Source organism: Lagopus muta, chromosome 1, assembly GCF_023343835.1.
Source record: "Lagopus muta isolate bLagMut1 chromosome 1, bLagMut1 primary, whole genome shotgun sequence".
Lineage (NCBI taxonomy): Eukaryota > Metazoa > Chordata > Aves > Galliformes > Phasianidae > Lagopus > Lagopus muta.
In genome coordinates, this window is record NC_064433.1 from 159354583 (window position 1) to 159367778 (window position 13196).

The window sequence follows — 13196 nt, forward strand, 5'->3', positions numbered from 1 at the left end:
GTAAAAAGAAAGAAAAAAATATTTTAAATAAACAAAGGCTGGTGTAGAGATGAAGATTGGAAGATGATTGTTTCTTTTAACCTTGAGACAGACTGGTTCAAATCTGGTATTTTAATTAAAACCTTCCTAGAAATACTATTAATTAATATTGAAAGTGTTACTGATATGGATAATAATAACAAAAATGGAAATAACCAAACAGAATTATAAATTACTCTTAGATAGTTATAAAACATTTAATTTACAAAGCTTCTCAAAACATTAGATCTTGTTTAGAAATTGCAAGCCCCATGTACTTTCTGTAGTCTTTTTTTTAAAAAAAACTGTTTTGTTCTTACCATTATTTTCCTATTAAGTTTGTTCTGGAATAATCATAGATCATATTTATTGTATTCTTATGAAAGAAATTAGGAAGAAATTGCATCTTAAAAATTTCAAAAAAAATTGATCAATTATTTTCAACATCTCTTCTCCTAGGTATGTACTTGCTACTTGGCTGTTTTCCCAAAGTATTTGGAATAGATGTTCCTGTTTGTAGACTGTGCAATATGTGCTTATTCAGGAAGTTTGCACTTTCACCCGGTGTTTATGCTATGAGAGTGGAGGCTGTCTACTGTTCTTGGGCCTATGGATAAGTTTTAGAAGAATTTACAGTGATGAATACTCAGTATTTATTATCTATGTTCAGAACAAAGCATCTTTGTCTTGTCCTAGAATTATTTTGCAAAGGTTATTTGAAACTCAAGTTCTGTATTTTGTTCTTGAGAGCGAAAAAAAACCCCAGTGGTATCTCATTATTATATATGTATTTAAGAATGTTTCATCTGTCATGAACTGTGTAAAATTCTAGTTCTTTAGTTCATCATTTGGTGATCTACAATGCTCTAACTTGTGATATCCTTCTCAGTAAACATTAAGATACTTGTGCTGCACATTTATTAAGTAGTAGCGTTAGTAATCATCTACAAATAAATCAGTCATATTTAATGGATGAGATTTCCAGTCCAGAAATACATAGTTTTTACTTATTAAATAAAAAGCAAATCAATATTTTTCCCTGTATTTAGTCATATCTCATTCACAATTTCAGAGGTAAAGTTCTGATGTCTGTGTTGATAAAACTAATTTTTAAAAAATTACTAATATGTCTTGTTTTATATTTTAGTTGTGGAATGCTGATCTTCAACTCTTCAAAATAGCTTAATTCTATGGTTTCCATTTGCAATTCAGAAGATTTACCTCTGAACTCCTTGCCTCAGTATTGTATTGGCTTGGAATATTTCAAGACTTTGTTTTCGGTTCATGTGTCAGTAGTAGAAATGCCTTTGTACCCACGGTATCTACTCAATAAAACTGTACTTGTTTGTTTGTTTGATCATCTTCTCTGATTACTTCAATATTTTACATAGGTTTTCCTTAGCTCATCTAGTACTATTTCCCATAAGAAATGCTAATTAACCTTCCCCTAATAATCACTTTAGAAAATTCCCATTGTCAATGCTCATGGACAGTGAAGTCTGTTTTATCATTCAACTCAGTATAATTTTTTAATTTCATCCTTAATTTTGTCCACTACCAAGGGAGATTTCAAATTAAAATTATTAAACTAGCTGTCAATTAACAGGAATGTTTGAATAATTCTTATTGTACCCAAACTGAGAGGTACATGTTCTGATTAGATGATTGTTCTTCATGCAAGACCAGTAAACTATGTTGAAATAGCTCCTTTGTATGTTAACACACTTCAAATTATTGTTCATGCTGGGACCATGCCCCAGTAAGCACAGTTGTATTCAGCTTCTAATTTATCTTCAGACACATGGATTTCATTCTATTTGTACTGAACAACAATTTACATACCAGAAACTTGTAAGTTTAGCTGGTAGTTTTTTTTTTTTTTTTTTTTTTTTTTTCTGTCTCAGTTGATAAATATAGCTTGTTCCAGAACTGTTATCACTTCTTTCTTCTTGAAAGCATTTTTTTGACAAATGTATGATAAGTTGTTACTAATAATATAGTGCCTGGAAGGAAATAACAAAGGATTTGTACAAATAGGTTCTGCAACGTACTTTAAAAATCAAAGCAGATAGAAGGCCAGTCAGAGGCTGGAAATGGAGAAATATTTATCCATTTCTATCAAGCATTTGAGACAAGGACAGGTTTCAAAACAATCATCTGTTTTCAGTGGTGCTCCTGAAATGCTAAAAATGTTTTTTAACTGTAGTGTTATATTCAACTGCAAGCTTCTGTGTAAAAACAAGGCATTTAGCTGTCTAACACTACAGCAATTGCAAAACATCCATTGTATAATACAAATTTTATATATATATATAAATATATATAAAAATATAGAAATATATATAAGTATATATATAGGTTTTTATATGTAGTTTCATATATATATATATATATTTTAGCTGAAGAACAAATATATATATATATATACTTATAATATATAAATATATATAATATATATAATAAAATATATATATATATATATATATATAGTTGTTAGCTGAATTTTCCTACATCCTAGCTGGAAGATAATGCCTGTCAAGTAATATTTGATTGTAATACAATTAAAACCTCTCTGCATAAATAACTACTACAAAACACTTTATGGTTCTGTCACTCTGTGATTCAAAGCTCTAACTGTATTCTGTATCTTAGGAGTGGATTTGTACAACACATCAAAAGATTTTGGCTGTAGAAGAAGGTGAGTTAGTTGTCAAGTGCTTGACAGTAGACAAATCTCCAGAAAGAAATCAATCTGCCATCCTTAAGTGTGTCAGCATTCAGATTCAAATATTAAAAACAATTAAGAATACACCTATGTTTGTCACAGGACAAAGTGAAATGCCAACTTCCTTTTATATATATGTATAAAGGTCAGGAGACACAATGTCATGGTTTTGCAATTTTTGCTATTGGTATTCCACATCATAACATTATGTAAAGCACAGGGAATTAAACAGTTAATACTCCAGTTCCATGGACCGACAACTTTTCAGATACCTGGTTCTCAGAAGAGAAGAAGAACAAAATATTCCATGGGACTTCACGGTCAGAGAGGAAGATAAGTCACGGGAGGAAGGAAGTCATGGGATCTCGCTCTCTGGTTGGAGCTCTCTCTCACTCTGCTGCCTGGCAGAGGGTGTGTCTGTGCTTCCAAGTCATGTGTCTTCAGTTCAAAGTAGGCTTTTTGGTTTCAGAAACTCTCTTATTTTATTTGATTTATAAGTCTCAATTTCAATTAGATTGTATTATATTGTGTTATCTTGCATTCCAATATCATAGTTAGTAAAATTTAGTTTTCCTCCTTAGATCATTATTGTTCTGTTTTTCAGCCCAGCTCCCATCTCCTTACCCTTTCCCTTTTCCCTTCCCCCTTTTGGGGCTAGGGGGCCCACGGGCCTACTGTCTCCCAGTTATGGGCATTGATTGATCTAAGTAATTCCGTGACACATAAGTTTCTTAGAAATATTTTAACAACTCAGAAAATCTTATATTTGAGCAGAGAACCACTGCTTAGTTCATATTCTGATCTTTTCTCTGTATGACTGTCAAAAGTTTACGGGCTTGTTCAGCCCAGTTCTGTGACCAGTTGGACTGGGGGACACCCAGGAAAGGGAAAAAGGAAAAGGAGGGAAAATGGTGGAGAGACGGGCCTAAAAACGAAACAGTGGCAATGATCTGAGGAGAAACAAACTAATTCACTAAATAAGAAATCAGAATGTAAGATAACACACTACAATAAAATATAGTACAGTATAATTTGAATTGAAACTAATAAATCAAATTAAATGAGAGAGAGAATCCAAAAGCCAAAGGCCTTACTCTAATGCAGTGATGAGATGGCACCTGCAAAAGAGATGAACCAGACAATCAAAAAGGGAGAAAGTAATTTGCTTTTTATCTTTTTCGTCTAAACAGAAAACAAAAACACAAATAACTCAAAGGTATGTAGTATGCCGTTCTTCTCTTCTGAGAACCAGGTACTCACAACTATCCACAGTCCACAGAACTGAAGCATTACCTCTTTAACTATGCTATGATGTGGAATAACGATAACCAAAAATCATAAAAACATGAAATCACAGAGAGTATCACAGAAGTTGTGGTAGCCACAAGGACAGAACTGCGATACTTTTGGCATGAAATTTAAAACACACATCTCAGAGACGATGTATAAAAGAAAGTGTAAGCAATTTCTAAACTTGGGCTTCTATTTTATGGCATTCTTGGGTGTTCTGTACATGATACACTGCCATTCCAATTTGATCTTTGCCATGATCTGGTCTAGCTGGTTTCCATACCACAGACCAAAGGGAATAAGACATTACTTCCATTCTCTGACGTGACCAGGTTCTGGCTAATTCACTGGAATCACAGGATATGGTTTCATTGAAGGCTTGATTTCTCCACACCAAGTTTCTATGCACAGCCATGGTAGCCCTGAGGCTTGTTTTCCTCGTATATTTCCTTCTAACTTTGATAGCTTCCCAAAGACAACCTTAGGGAATGGCCTTGTCACTCCCATCAAGATGGTTGTTTTAATTTACATATAAAGATCTATGGGTCTTTTCCCTAGAGACCCCAAGATCCACGTTCTTTCTGGCAGCTGTCCAGATCTCCCTGGTTCCTTCAACAACCAGCTTCTACTATAGTATCAGCTCATTTCCCCTTGTTCCTAGCTTATTTCACATACTTGTCAGATAGTCCAGCTTGCCCTTCAGCAATACTATAACTGTTAATCCATTCACACTTGTTCCAGTTGCTAAAACTATTAACTAATGGCATAGTGGTGGTTTTTTTTTTTTGTTTTTTTTTTTTTTAAAGGGATGTGTGGATGGAGGCAGATGCCGTCTACTAAAAGTATTAACTCGACACAGAACTTTTTATTTTAGTCCATCCGTAGAACAGTGACTTCAAGTAGCCAAATACATATCTATCCCATTGAGAGACAGTATATTTTTCCAAAGACTAATTCCTCAGATGCTCAAATATGACACTGAAAAAACTAGTCTTTTCACTCTGATTCCTCACATCCTTCACTTTTCCTCATGAAGGAATTAATGGAACAGAAGACAGTATTAAATAAAAGTTCTACTCCTCCACCTAAGAAGGAAGTCAGTGATGATGTCACATTGTTGGATTCCCCAGAAACCTACAGTTTTGGATGACATGAATACCCTTCACAAGAAATAGAAGGCACCTGCCTGATGTGGTCTAGCATTTTTTTCCTAAGAGATAAGGAACAACAGAAAACTAGAATTAAAGAAATAGCCTGATATATTCATTCATTTTAAATGCCATCATCTGCAAAAGTATGTTGCTGATGACAATTTGGAAAAAAGTCTTTCTTTACCCTGTCCCCAGCCACCTCTTCCATGGAGCTGAGTTTCAGTCTGCCTCAGGAGGAAATGGAAAGGAATTAACTGTTATGATGGTTTATTAGCATACTCTCAAGATACTTAGCATGTTAAGATACTCAGAAAGAGAAGAACAATTTATATGGTAAGGATTTTTATCTCCTCAATCTTAAATCACCTTTGGAGACTCTTGGTGTATTTTATGCCAGATCGTTTTCTTCATATTGGTACCTCAGTTAATGTTTGAACACTGTACAATGTGTCAGGCTTATGTGACACAGAGGATATTGCTTGATGTACCAGAACAGGGAAGAACTATGAAACATTTACTCTGTATGGTATTCCCTGGGCTTCAACTACAACCAGTTAGCAATAGAAGCGTGATCCCTAGGGAACTGTTACAAGCTGAAAATTGCTTAGGTCACAGCAAGAACAGACAAGTTCAAAAATTCTGCAGCAACAGGTCAACAAAGACTGGAGTCCTTTACTAGTAATGTCAAAAATCAGATACACTTGGCTGTACCTTCACGTTTAACTTGAATTGTTTAACTGTTCCATAATAGTCTGAAAGATGTTCCTGAAGTTGCTCTGCACTACTGTGTGATTTTTTGCTCCTTCCAAGCTATGTGCTCCTCTGACATCATAGTGCCCCCTCTTGCCACTAGGGATCAGTGCAGTGTCAGTCATTTTGATACAGGAATGCAACGCGTCCTTACATTAATGAAATTGCTAGAATATTGAACTTGCATACATGAGAAGACTTTTACTGAGAAATCCTTGGGCAAACAGAGCAGAATGAACTTTCAGTAAGCCTGACTCATTTACTCTGTACTACTCATCTCCAAACCAATTTTCTCAGTCTATGTGTGCCAAGAGCAAACACTAGGTAAGCAATATGGACAATTAGGTGTCAGGTCTGAATATGTGCTTAAAATAGAGCAAGGAGAATAGTTTAGACCTATCCTGGTGGATTCTCAGACTAAATTTCTCTCTTATTGCCTGACTGCCTTAGCCACTGAGCTACCAGTTCTTTTAGGATTCAAAAGGTTTTTAGAGTGCAGATTTTTTTTAATTTTTTTTTTTGGTAGAGATTTGAAGTATTTTATGTTTATGTTTGCTTGCAGATATTCTAAAGAATGGGAATTTTTTTTTTTTTTAATTGTGACAACATTAAAAACACCATAAATATTTCAAACAAAGATTCATTTTGCTTTTCCCTGTGCATATATATCAGACTCGTCTTCGGCATCAGAATGAACTGCAGGCACTATACCCAATACACAGCAAGTTAATTATATGAACTAAAAAGACAAATACATTTGCTGATCAAAAATACATTTAGAATGAAAAATAGTTGGGAGTAATAGTATAAATAAATTAAGGATTGTAAATAATCTAGAAATGCTGCATTAGTTTGCCAACCAAGATTTCTAAAAGCCAGGAATTTTAGAGTAAAAGCAACAGAGAAAGCATTCAGGAAGAGGAACACACATAGAGAATTAATATTGTGTAACAGAAAATGCTTTTCAGCAGTAACATCTGGTGACCAAATGAAGATGACTGGGAATGGGAATTACCTACCTCTGCCAAAAATAATTATTCCTAATTTTCACTTTTCTTCTATCCAACACACACAGAAAATCACATTTCCCAGATGAAATCAGTCAACCATCTAAACAAGCCTAGTCTCCTTCTTGATACAAATGCCCCAAAATGAGCAGGCAGTCTCGAACCTTCTGCTTTACAATTACTGACCTCTACCTCATTTTCCCTTTCCACCCCTTTTAACAATACCCCAGGTTTCACATATAGATCTACTCTAGCAGTTGCTTTTGAAAACTGCTAAAAAACTTTGTCTTTTTCCTCTGGGATATGCAGAGTTAGAACACTGTTATGTAGCATTCAGCAAACTGGGAGGTGTATCTGCTTTAAGCTTCAAAAAGTACTGAAAAAGCTACTTGTTAGCTACTTGTTAGAAGCTTCTTCAGAATTTCCTTTTTTGAGTAGAAAAGTCAGAGATTAGAGACTAGTAACCTTTCCTCTTTGTTCCTCTCCTGACTAAATTTTGATACTGTAGGAATTTTAATCTCTTTTGTTTTTAGGTTGTTTTCTGTTCCAGCACTTGTTAATAATTAATCTATGTCAATAACGCAATCTTTGGTTACAACTCTGGTTGTAAATAGCCTTACTTGCTAGTTTTACATTCTTTATTGACAGAAGAATTGGAAAAGCCTTTGTCAAGGTCTGCTTATACAACAAAGAGGTTAATTGTAATGCAGATAGAACACATTATGTATAACTTTCTCTTACCTTTTTCTAGAGACAGTAAAATCTCCTGTCATACAGCAACAGTACTTCCTCTATACTTCTGCACAGAAGTGGCAGAATTATGCCCATGCTCATCGTTGTTTTCTGAAAGAAAATGCATCATCTCTTAATGACTCTGCCCTTTCCCTTGCACTACAAAAATGCAGAAACTTTTGGCTAAGAACTAGCACCTGTGGTGTGGCCCAGGGCATCATCCATACTTGGTATGAGTTATCTCCTACATATCTTATAGTAAGCATATTCCATGTAGTGAGCATTATAGTGATGGGCTGACAGCTGGACTAGATCTTAGTGATCTTTTCCAACCTTTTCTATGAATCTGTATCTTTTGATAAGAGCAGAGCGAGGAATTGCCTGAGGGGCAACATCAGACTCAATGAGTAGAATGAGTTGTGGATATTGAGACGAAGGAGAGTGGTGGCTAACTAGATCACATGCCGTAAGATTAACCATATCCCCAGTTGAGTCTTGTTATTCAGAAAGATTTTGTAATCTCAAACTATCAGCTAGATGCTTCTAAATGAAGAGGAAAACCTGGCCTGGAAATTACATTATCGGAAAGAAAGAGCACCCAGTGATTGAACCTATCCTTCAGAAATAAACTGTTAGTTGTTATACTGTTTGTTGTCTTCAAATGCATGCAGCCAGTATACACTTGTGGAATTCTCCCTTTGTCATGGTTTTGTGATTTTTGGTTTTCGGTATTCCACATCATAACATCATGTGAGACACTGGGACTTTAACTGTTAATGCTCAAGTCCTGTGTGCCTGCCCTGAAGAGAAGAAGAACTACATTCCCCAGGGGACCTTGCGATCAGGGAGAGGAGGTTTAATTCCTGGCAAGTTCACCTGATGTGCTTTTTCTTGCCTGCCCTTCGTCATGGGCGCTGCTCCCGTCTCCCTGCTGCTCAACTGAACTGTGTATCTCACCTCAGTGTTGTGGTGAGGCCTATCCACCTATCGAACATTCTCTCTCTCATTATATTTGATTTATTAGCTTCAATTCTGATTATATTGTATTATGGTGTGTTATCTTGCATTCTGATATTATATTCAGTAAATTAGTTTGTTTCTCCTCAGATCGTTGCCGCTGTTTTAATTATTTTGGAGTCCCCTGTTTCCTTTTTTTCCGGAGGTGTGGATCTGCGGATCCCTCCGCCCCGCTCATCACGGAACTGGGCCGAACCAGCCCGTAAGCTGTTGACACCCTTAAATAAAACAATAATAATAATAATTTTTAAAAAATTAATAATAATAATAATAAATCTATGGTTTCCAAATGTAACATTGTGGGTGTTGTGAAAGTATTTCCCTCTGACTGCTCACCATCATCATGGTTTGTTTCTCTTGCTGTGTGCACCTGAACTTTTAATTTTGTGAAATACTTAAGTCACATTATCATGACTAATAGACTGGGTAAACAAGCATTGGTTTTAATTTTCAAAATTTGATTGGATAGTGTGTTCAGGTTGATAGACATTTGCTCAATTTAAGTACCCTGTAAATTAAATTTTGCATTCTACACTAAAAGCAGATGCCCTTTAAGCAGATGCCCTCTTCTCAAAGGAATGTATACTTTTTGTAAGAACGTATGCTTTCCATGAGAAATTTTATGTTCATGATCTTCTGTACATGAACCCAATAATCCAAATTTTATTCAGATTTCCTACTGAGCTGTACATTAGATTACATATACACAGGTTTTTTTTAAATCTCTTATGACATCTCTGTAAATGCCACAGGTAGAAGTCAACATAATGCATAGTATTTCTAAGTTGCAAATAATATAGATCTTTAAAAGTGCTAATTTATTAACCACCACAGAACTCTACAAAACAAATAAATGAACTATTATACTGAAATTACATACTGTAAATGAAATGAAATGAGAATCAATGAATGAATAAAAATGAATTAATAAAAAATGCCAACCACATAGAATTAGAACTCACTTCTGTAGTCTTCTTCTTTCATGTTCTCTAATTTATTTGTTTTATTTTGCTTTCACACTACCTTATGCTGTTCTTTTAAAGACGTATTTAAGGATACTTAGTATTCTTCAGTTGTATTGAATTTGTTCACATGAAAATTTTCATCTCTTTGTATTGCAAGTTCATTGTCTCCTGGGTGTGACCAAAACATGCAAATGCACATTTTGAAATGAGTCTATTAGTCTTACATTTTCTCATGTATGATTTTTCTCAAGGGTTACATTTCTCTACAATTAAAATGCATGCTTCGTTGCTTTCCTTAGTTTTCATTCATTATAAATTATGCTGAGTGTAAATTGTTGTGAAGATATGCTCACATGGAAAAGCAGTAAAGCCTAAACATAAAAAAAGTGTAAAAATTCTTCAGCCCCTTACCACTAGCTCATCTGAAGATAACTATGTATTTTTTCCTCTGTTGTTAAATAACAGTATTGTCACTTGCATCTTGGTAAATTTTCCAGTCTGTGTCCATGCATTCCTGAGAATTTATTCAAAGAACAAGTCTGATGGAAGATGCTACTTTATATAAAATATTTGTGTCCCATCATAGTTTAATAATTGTTCAACTAAAGTTGTTATTGCTTTAATTGAGAATTTTGCCTAGCTTTAAATACCTTTTTGCTAGAAACTGTTTATCTATTAGTTCATCATGTTCATAACTTGCATATTTTTTTTATGTCTTTTGTATTAGGCAAATCTTGCATTTAAGAATTTGCCAGATTTTAGAACAGCAATGGTGTATTTTTTTGAGTAGGTATGATGCTTCATCATACTAAATGGACAGAGTCATGTCACTGCCACTGAAATAATATATTTTGTCAGTGGATACATTATACATACCATCTATATTTTTGGAATTTGTGTTTTAAACATCCTTATTCACAGTGTGGGTTTTTTTTTTTTCTTTTTCTTTCTTTTTTTTTTTTTTTTCTTCTTCTACCTATATATAATTCTATTTATTTATTTATTTATTTGCTGTAACTGACATGAATGCAATAGTTTGTTTATTTTTACTGTTAGGTGGTACAGTTAATCAACTTTCAATTTTTTGGGGAATAAACATTATGTTCATTACACCCAATACTCTAACATTCTACCATATGTCATATAATGCTTATATTAATAAATTATTGTAATAATCGTATAATTTCACGCTTCCACAAAGTTAAATAGTATTTGTACAGCAGGAGAATGCTCAGGAAGAGCTCACTGACAGAATTACAATGGGACTTAAAAGCCTAATCGTGCATTGAAAACCGCATGGGTCATTTATGTTTAAATGCATGTTGCTTTGCAGTTCAAGCCTACACAAGTTTTCAGAAAGTTCAAGATCAGCCTACTACTACAGTTTCACTGATGAATACCAAGTAAATTATTAGCTGTGATAATTACATAGATGTCACTTCTAGAGTGGAAAAAAAAAAAATTAAATTTGTTATTTTTGAGTTTGTCAGCTAGTATTGAGACAAATGGGGATGATACACTATGCGCATTGTTGGCAGCTGTAATTGGAATGCTTTGCTTTATATGTGAAACCCAAGAGACATTTAGAAAACAATTTTACTTTTGCATTGTTCTTATCATGAATGACAAAAAAATTGCCCATTCCAATCAAGATAATACTTTTTTTTTTTATTATTTTTTTTTATTTTTTCAATCTAATCACTAAATATTTCAATTGAAATAATTTTGATAATGCTAATTCTATTTGGAAGATTTACAGATTTGTTGCTTGTAAGTTAAAAGTAAATATTTTACATTGAATTAACAGTAGAAATTGCAGTTAAATAGAAATAATTTGGAGACTTGAACTAAGATAATCATGTTGATTTCTTCTGATTGTATCCAAGAAAGCACTTCATTCCAGATTAAGATCTGTTTAATATCACATTCATATATCTTCTTATTAATATCAGCAAGTGGGATGGTATCTGCATATGCAAGTGAACTCCAAGCAATTTAACATTATCCTCAGATTTAAAAATGAATACTATGTTTTAGTATTTTCTGTATCTATGACTGCACAAAACTTCTACTACGACAGAACAGCATCATTCTCACTTTTCATGAGTAAAATCAATAACATGCTAGGCTAAACTGATTTTTTTCAATATTCATTTGTTTTAATGGCTAAAGCACACAAGCAATGCAGAAAAATGTGAGACTATAAAAACAAGTTGGGGATTAAGAGACCTAACATAACAACAGCCATTTTGCTGAATACTGTGTTGTTAAGTTTTAAATATATCCCAATGGTAATACATTGTTTTAAAAGAGTTTTTAAAGGCACTTATAAAAATTCCAGTGTTAGAAATTAACTATTAAACAGTGTTTGTACACATTTGAAATGAAAACTGTAGTTTGAAATTGTCACTTTTCAAATCTGCATAGATATCAATGATAATATATGCAATGATAATATAAATATATGCAGGAACTAAATTTTATTATGCGTATTTGAATGATGCACTTACTGTATGTCATTAATCATGTTGACCTTTCCAGTTAAATGCAATAATGCACTTTTGTAGAAAATGTGTGATGGAATGATATTTGGCTTCTGTGTCGGTGATAAATTTTAGCTTCCAATTCCAAGCTGTTATTGAATTGTGCATTGATAGAAAAGAGCATTTTTTACTTTCTAACACAATTTATAAAATATTAAGTGACTTTGGGCAAAGCTGTTGTGTTTGGAAATAGTATTATCTTTGACCACCTGGTAGCCTTATTTTTCTATTGGTGTACTTTAGACTGCAGGAGGTCTAGTTCAATACAGATACCATGTTTGCAATCCACATGCCAATAATAACCAAAACTAAATCCATGACCCTTCTGATCTTTGTTGCAGCTGAGCTCTCTTGAGAAAACTGATTGTGTTAGAAATATTCCGAACAGTGTAATGTAAAACTCAACACATTTCCTGTCTTGAATGGATTTTTTTACATGCATGTAATTTTTTTTTTTTTTTTTTTTTTTTTTTTTTTTTTATATATATTGGAGAAATGTGCTAAGCAAAGTTCCTACAAACTATTTGAGTGCCCAAGATTTTATGAAAGAAGTTACATATCTTTAATGCTGTCACTGACATCCTTAAAATATGATAACAGCTTCTGTTTGGGTATTTAGCTTCCACTAAATGCATGAAGAATTAAGATTTTGACAGATTTTTTTTTTTTTTTTTTTTGGTGGGTAGGGAGGGAGGAGCTGTGGGAGGAAGGGCATATGGGGTGAGAAAAGTGGCCTGGATTCAGCGGGAGAAAGCTTCATAGCTTTCTCTAAATCCACTAGGAAGGCTGCTAAATTTATATTATTTACAAGGTAAGATTTCACTTTGTCTATCATTTGCAGTTGTTTGAGTAAATGCTCTTCTACCTTTTTAATATTCTATTCAACATCTTTTGGCAAGGACAAAGTTGCAGTTGTATTGCAGGAAACCCTCTGGGGAAAACAAAACAAACAAATCTGATGTAATCATTTAAGTGTTCTTCAGTGCAATAAACAAACT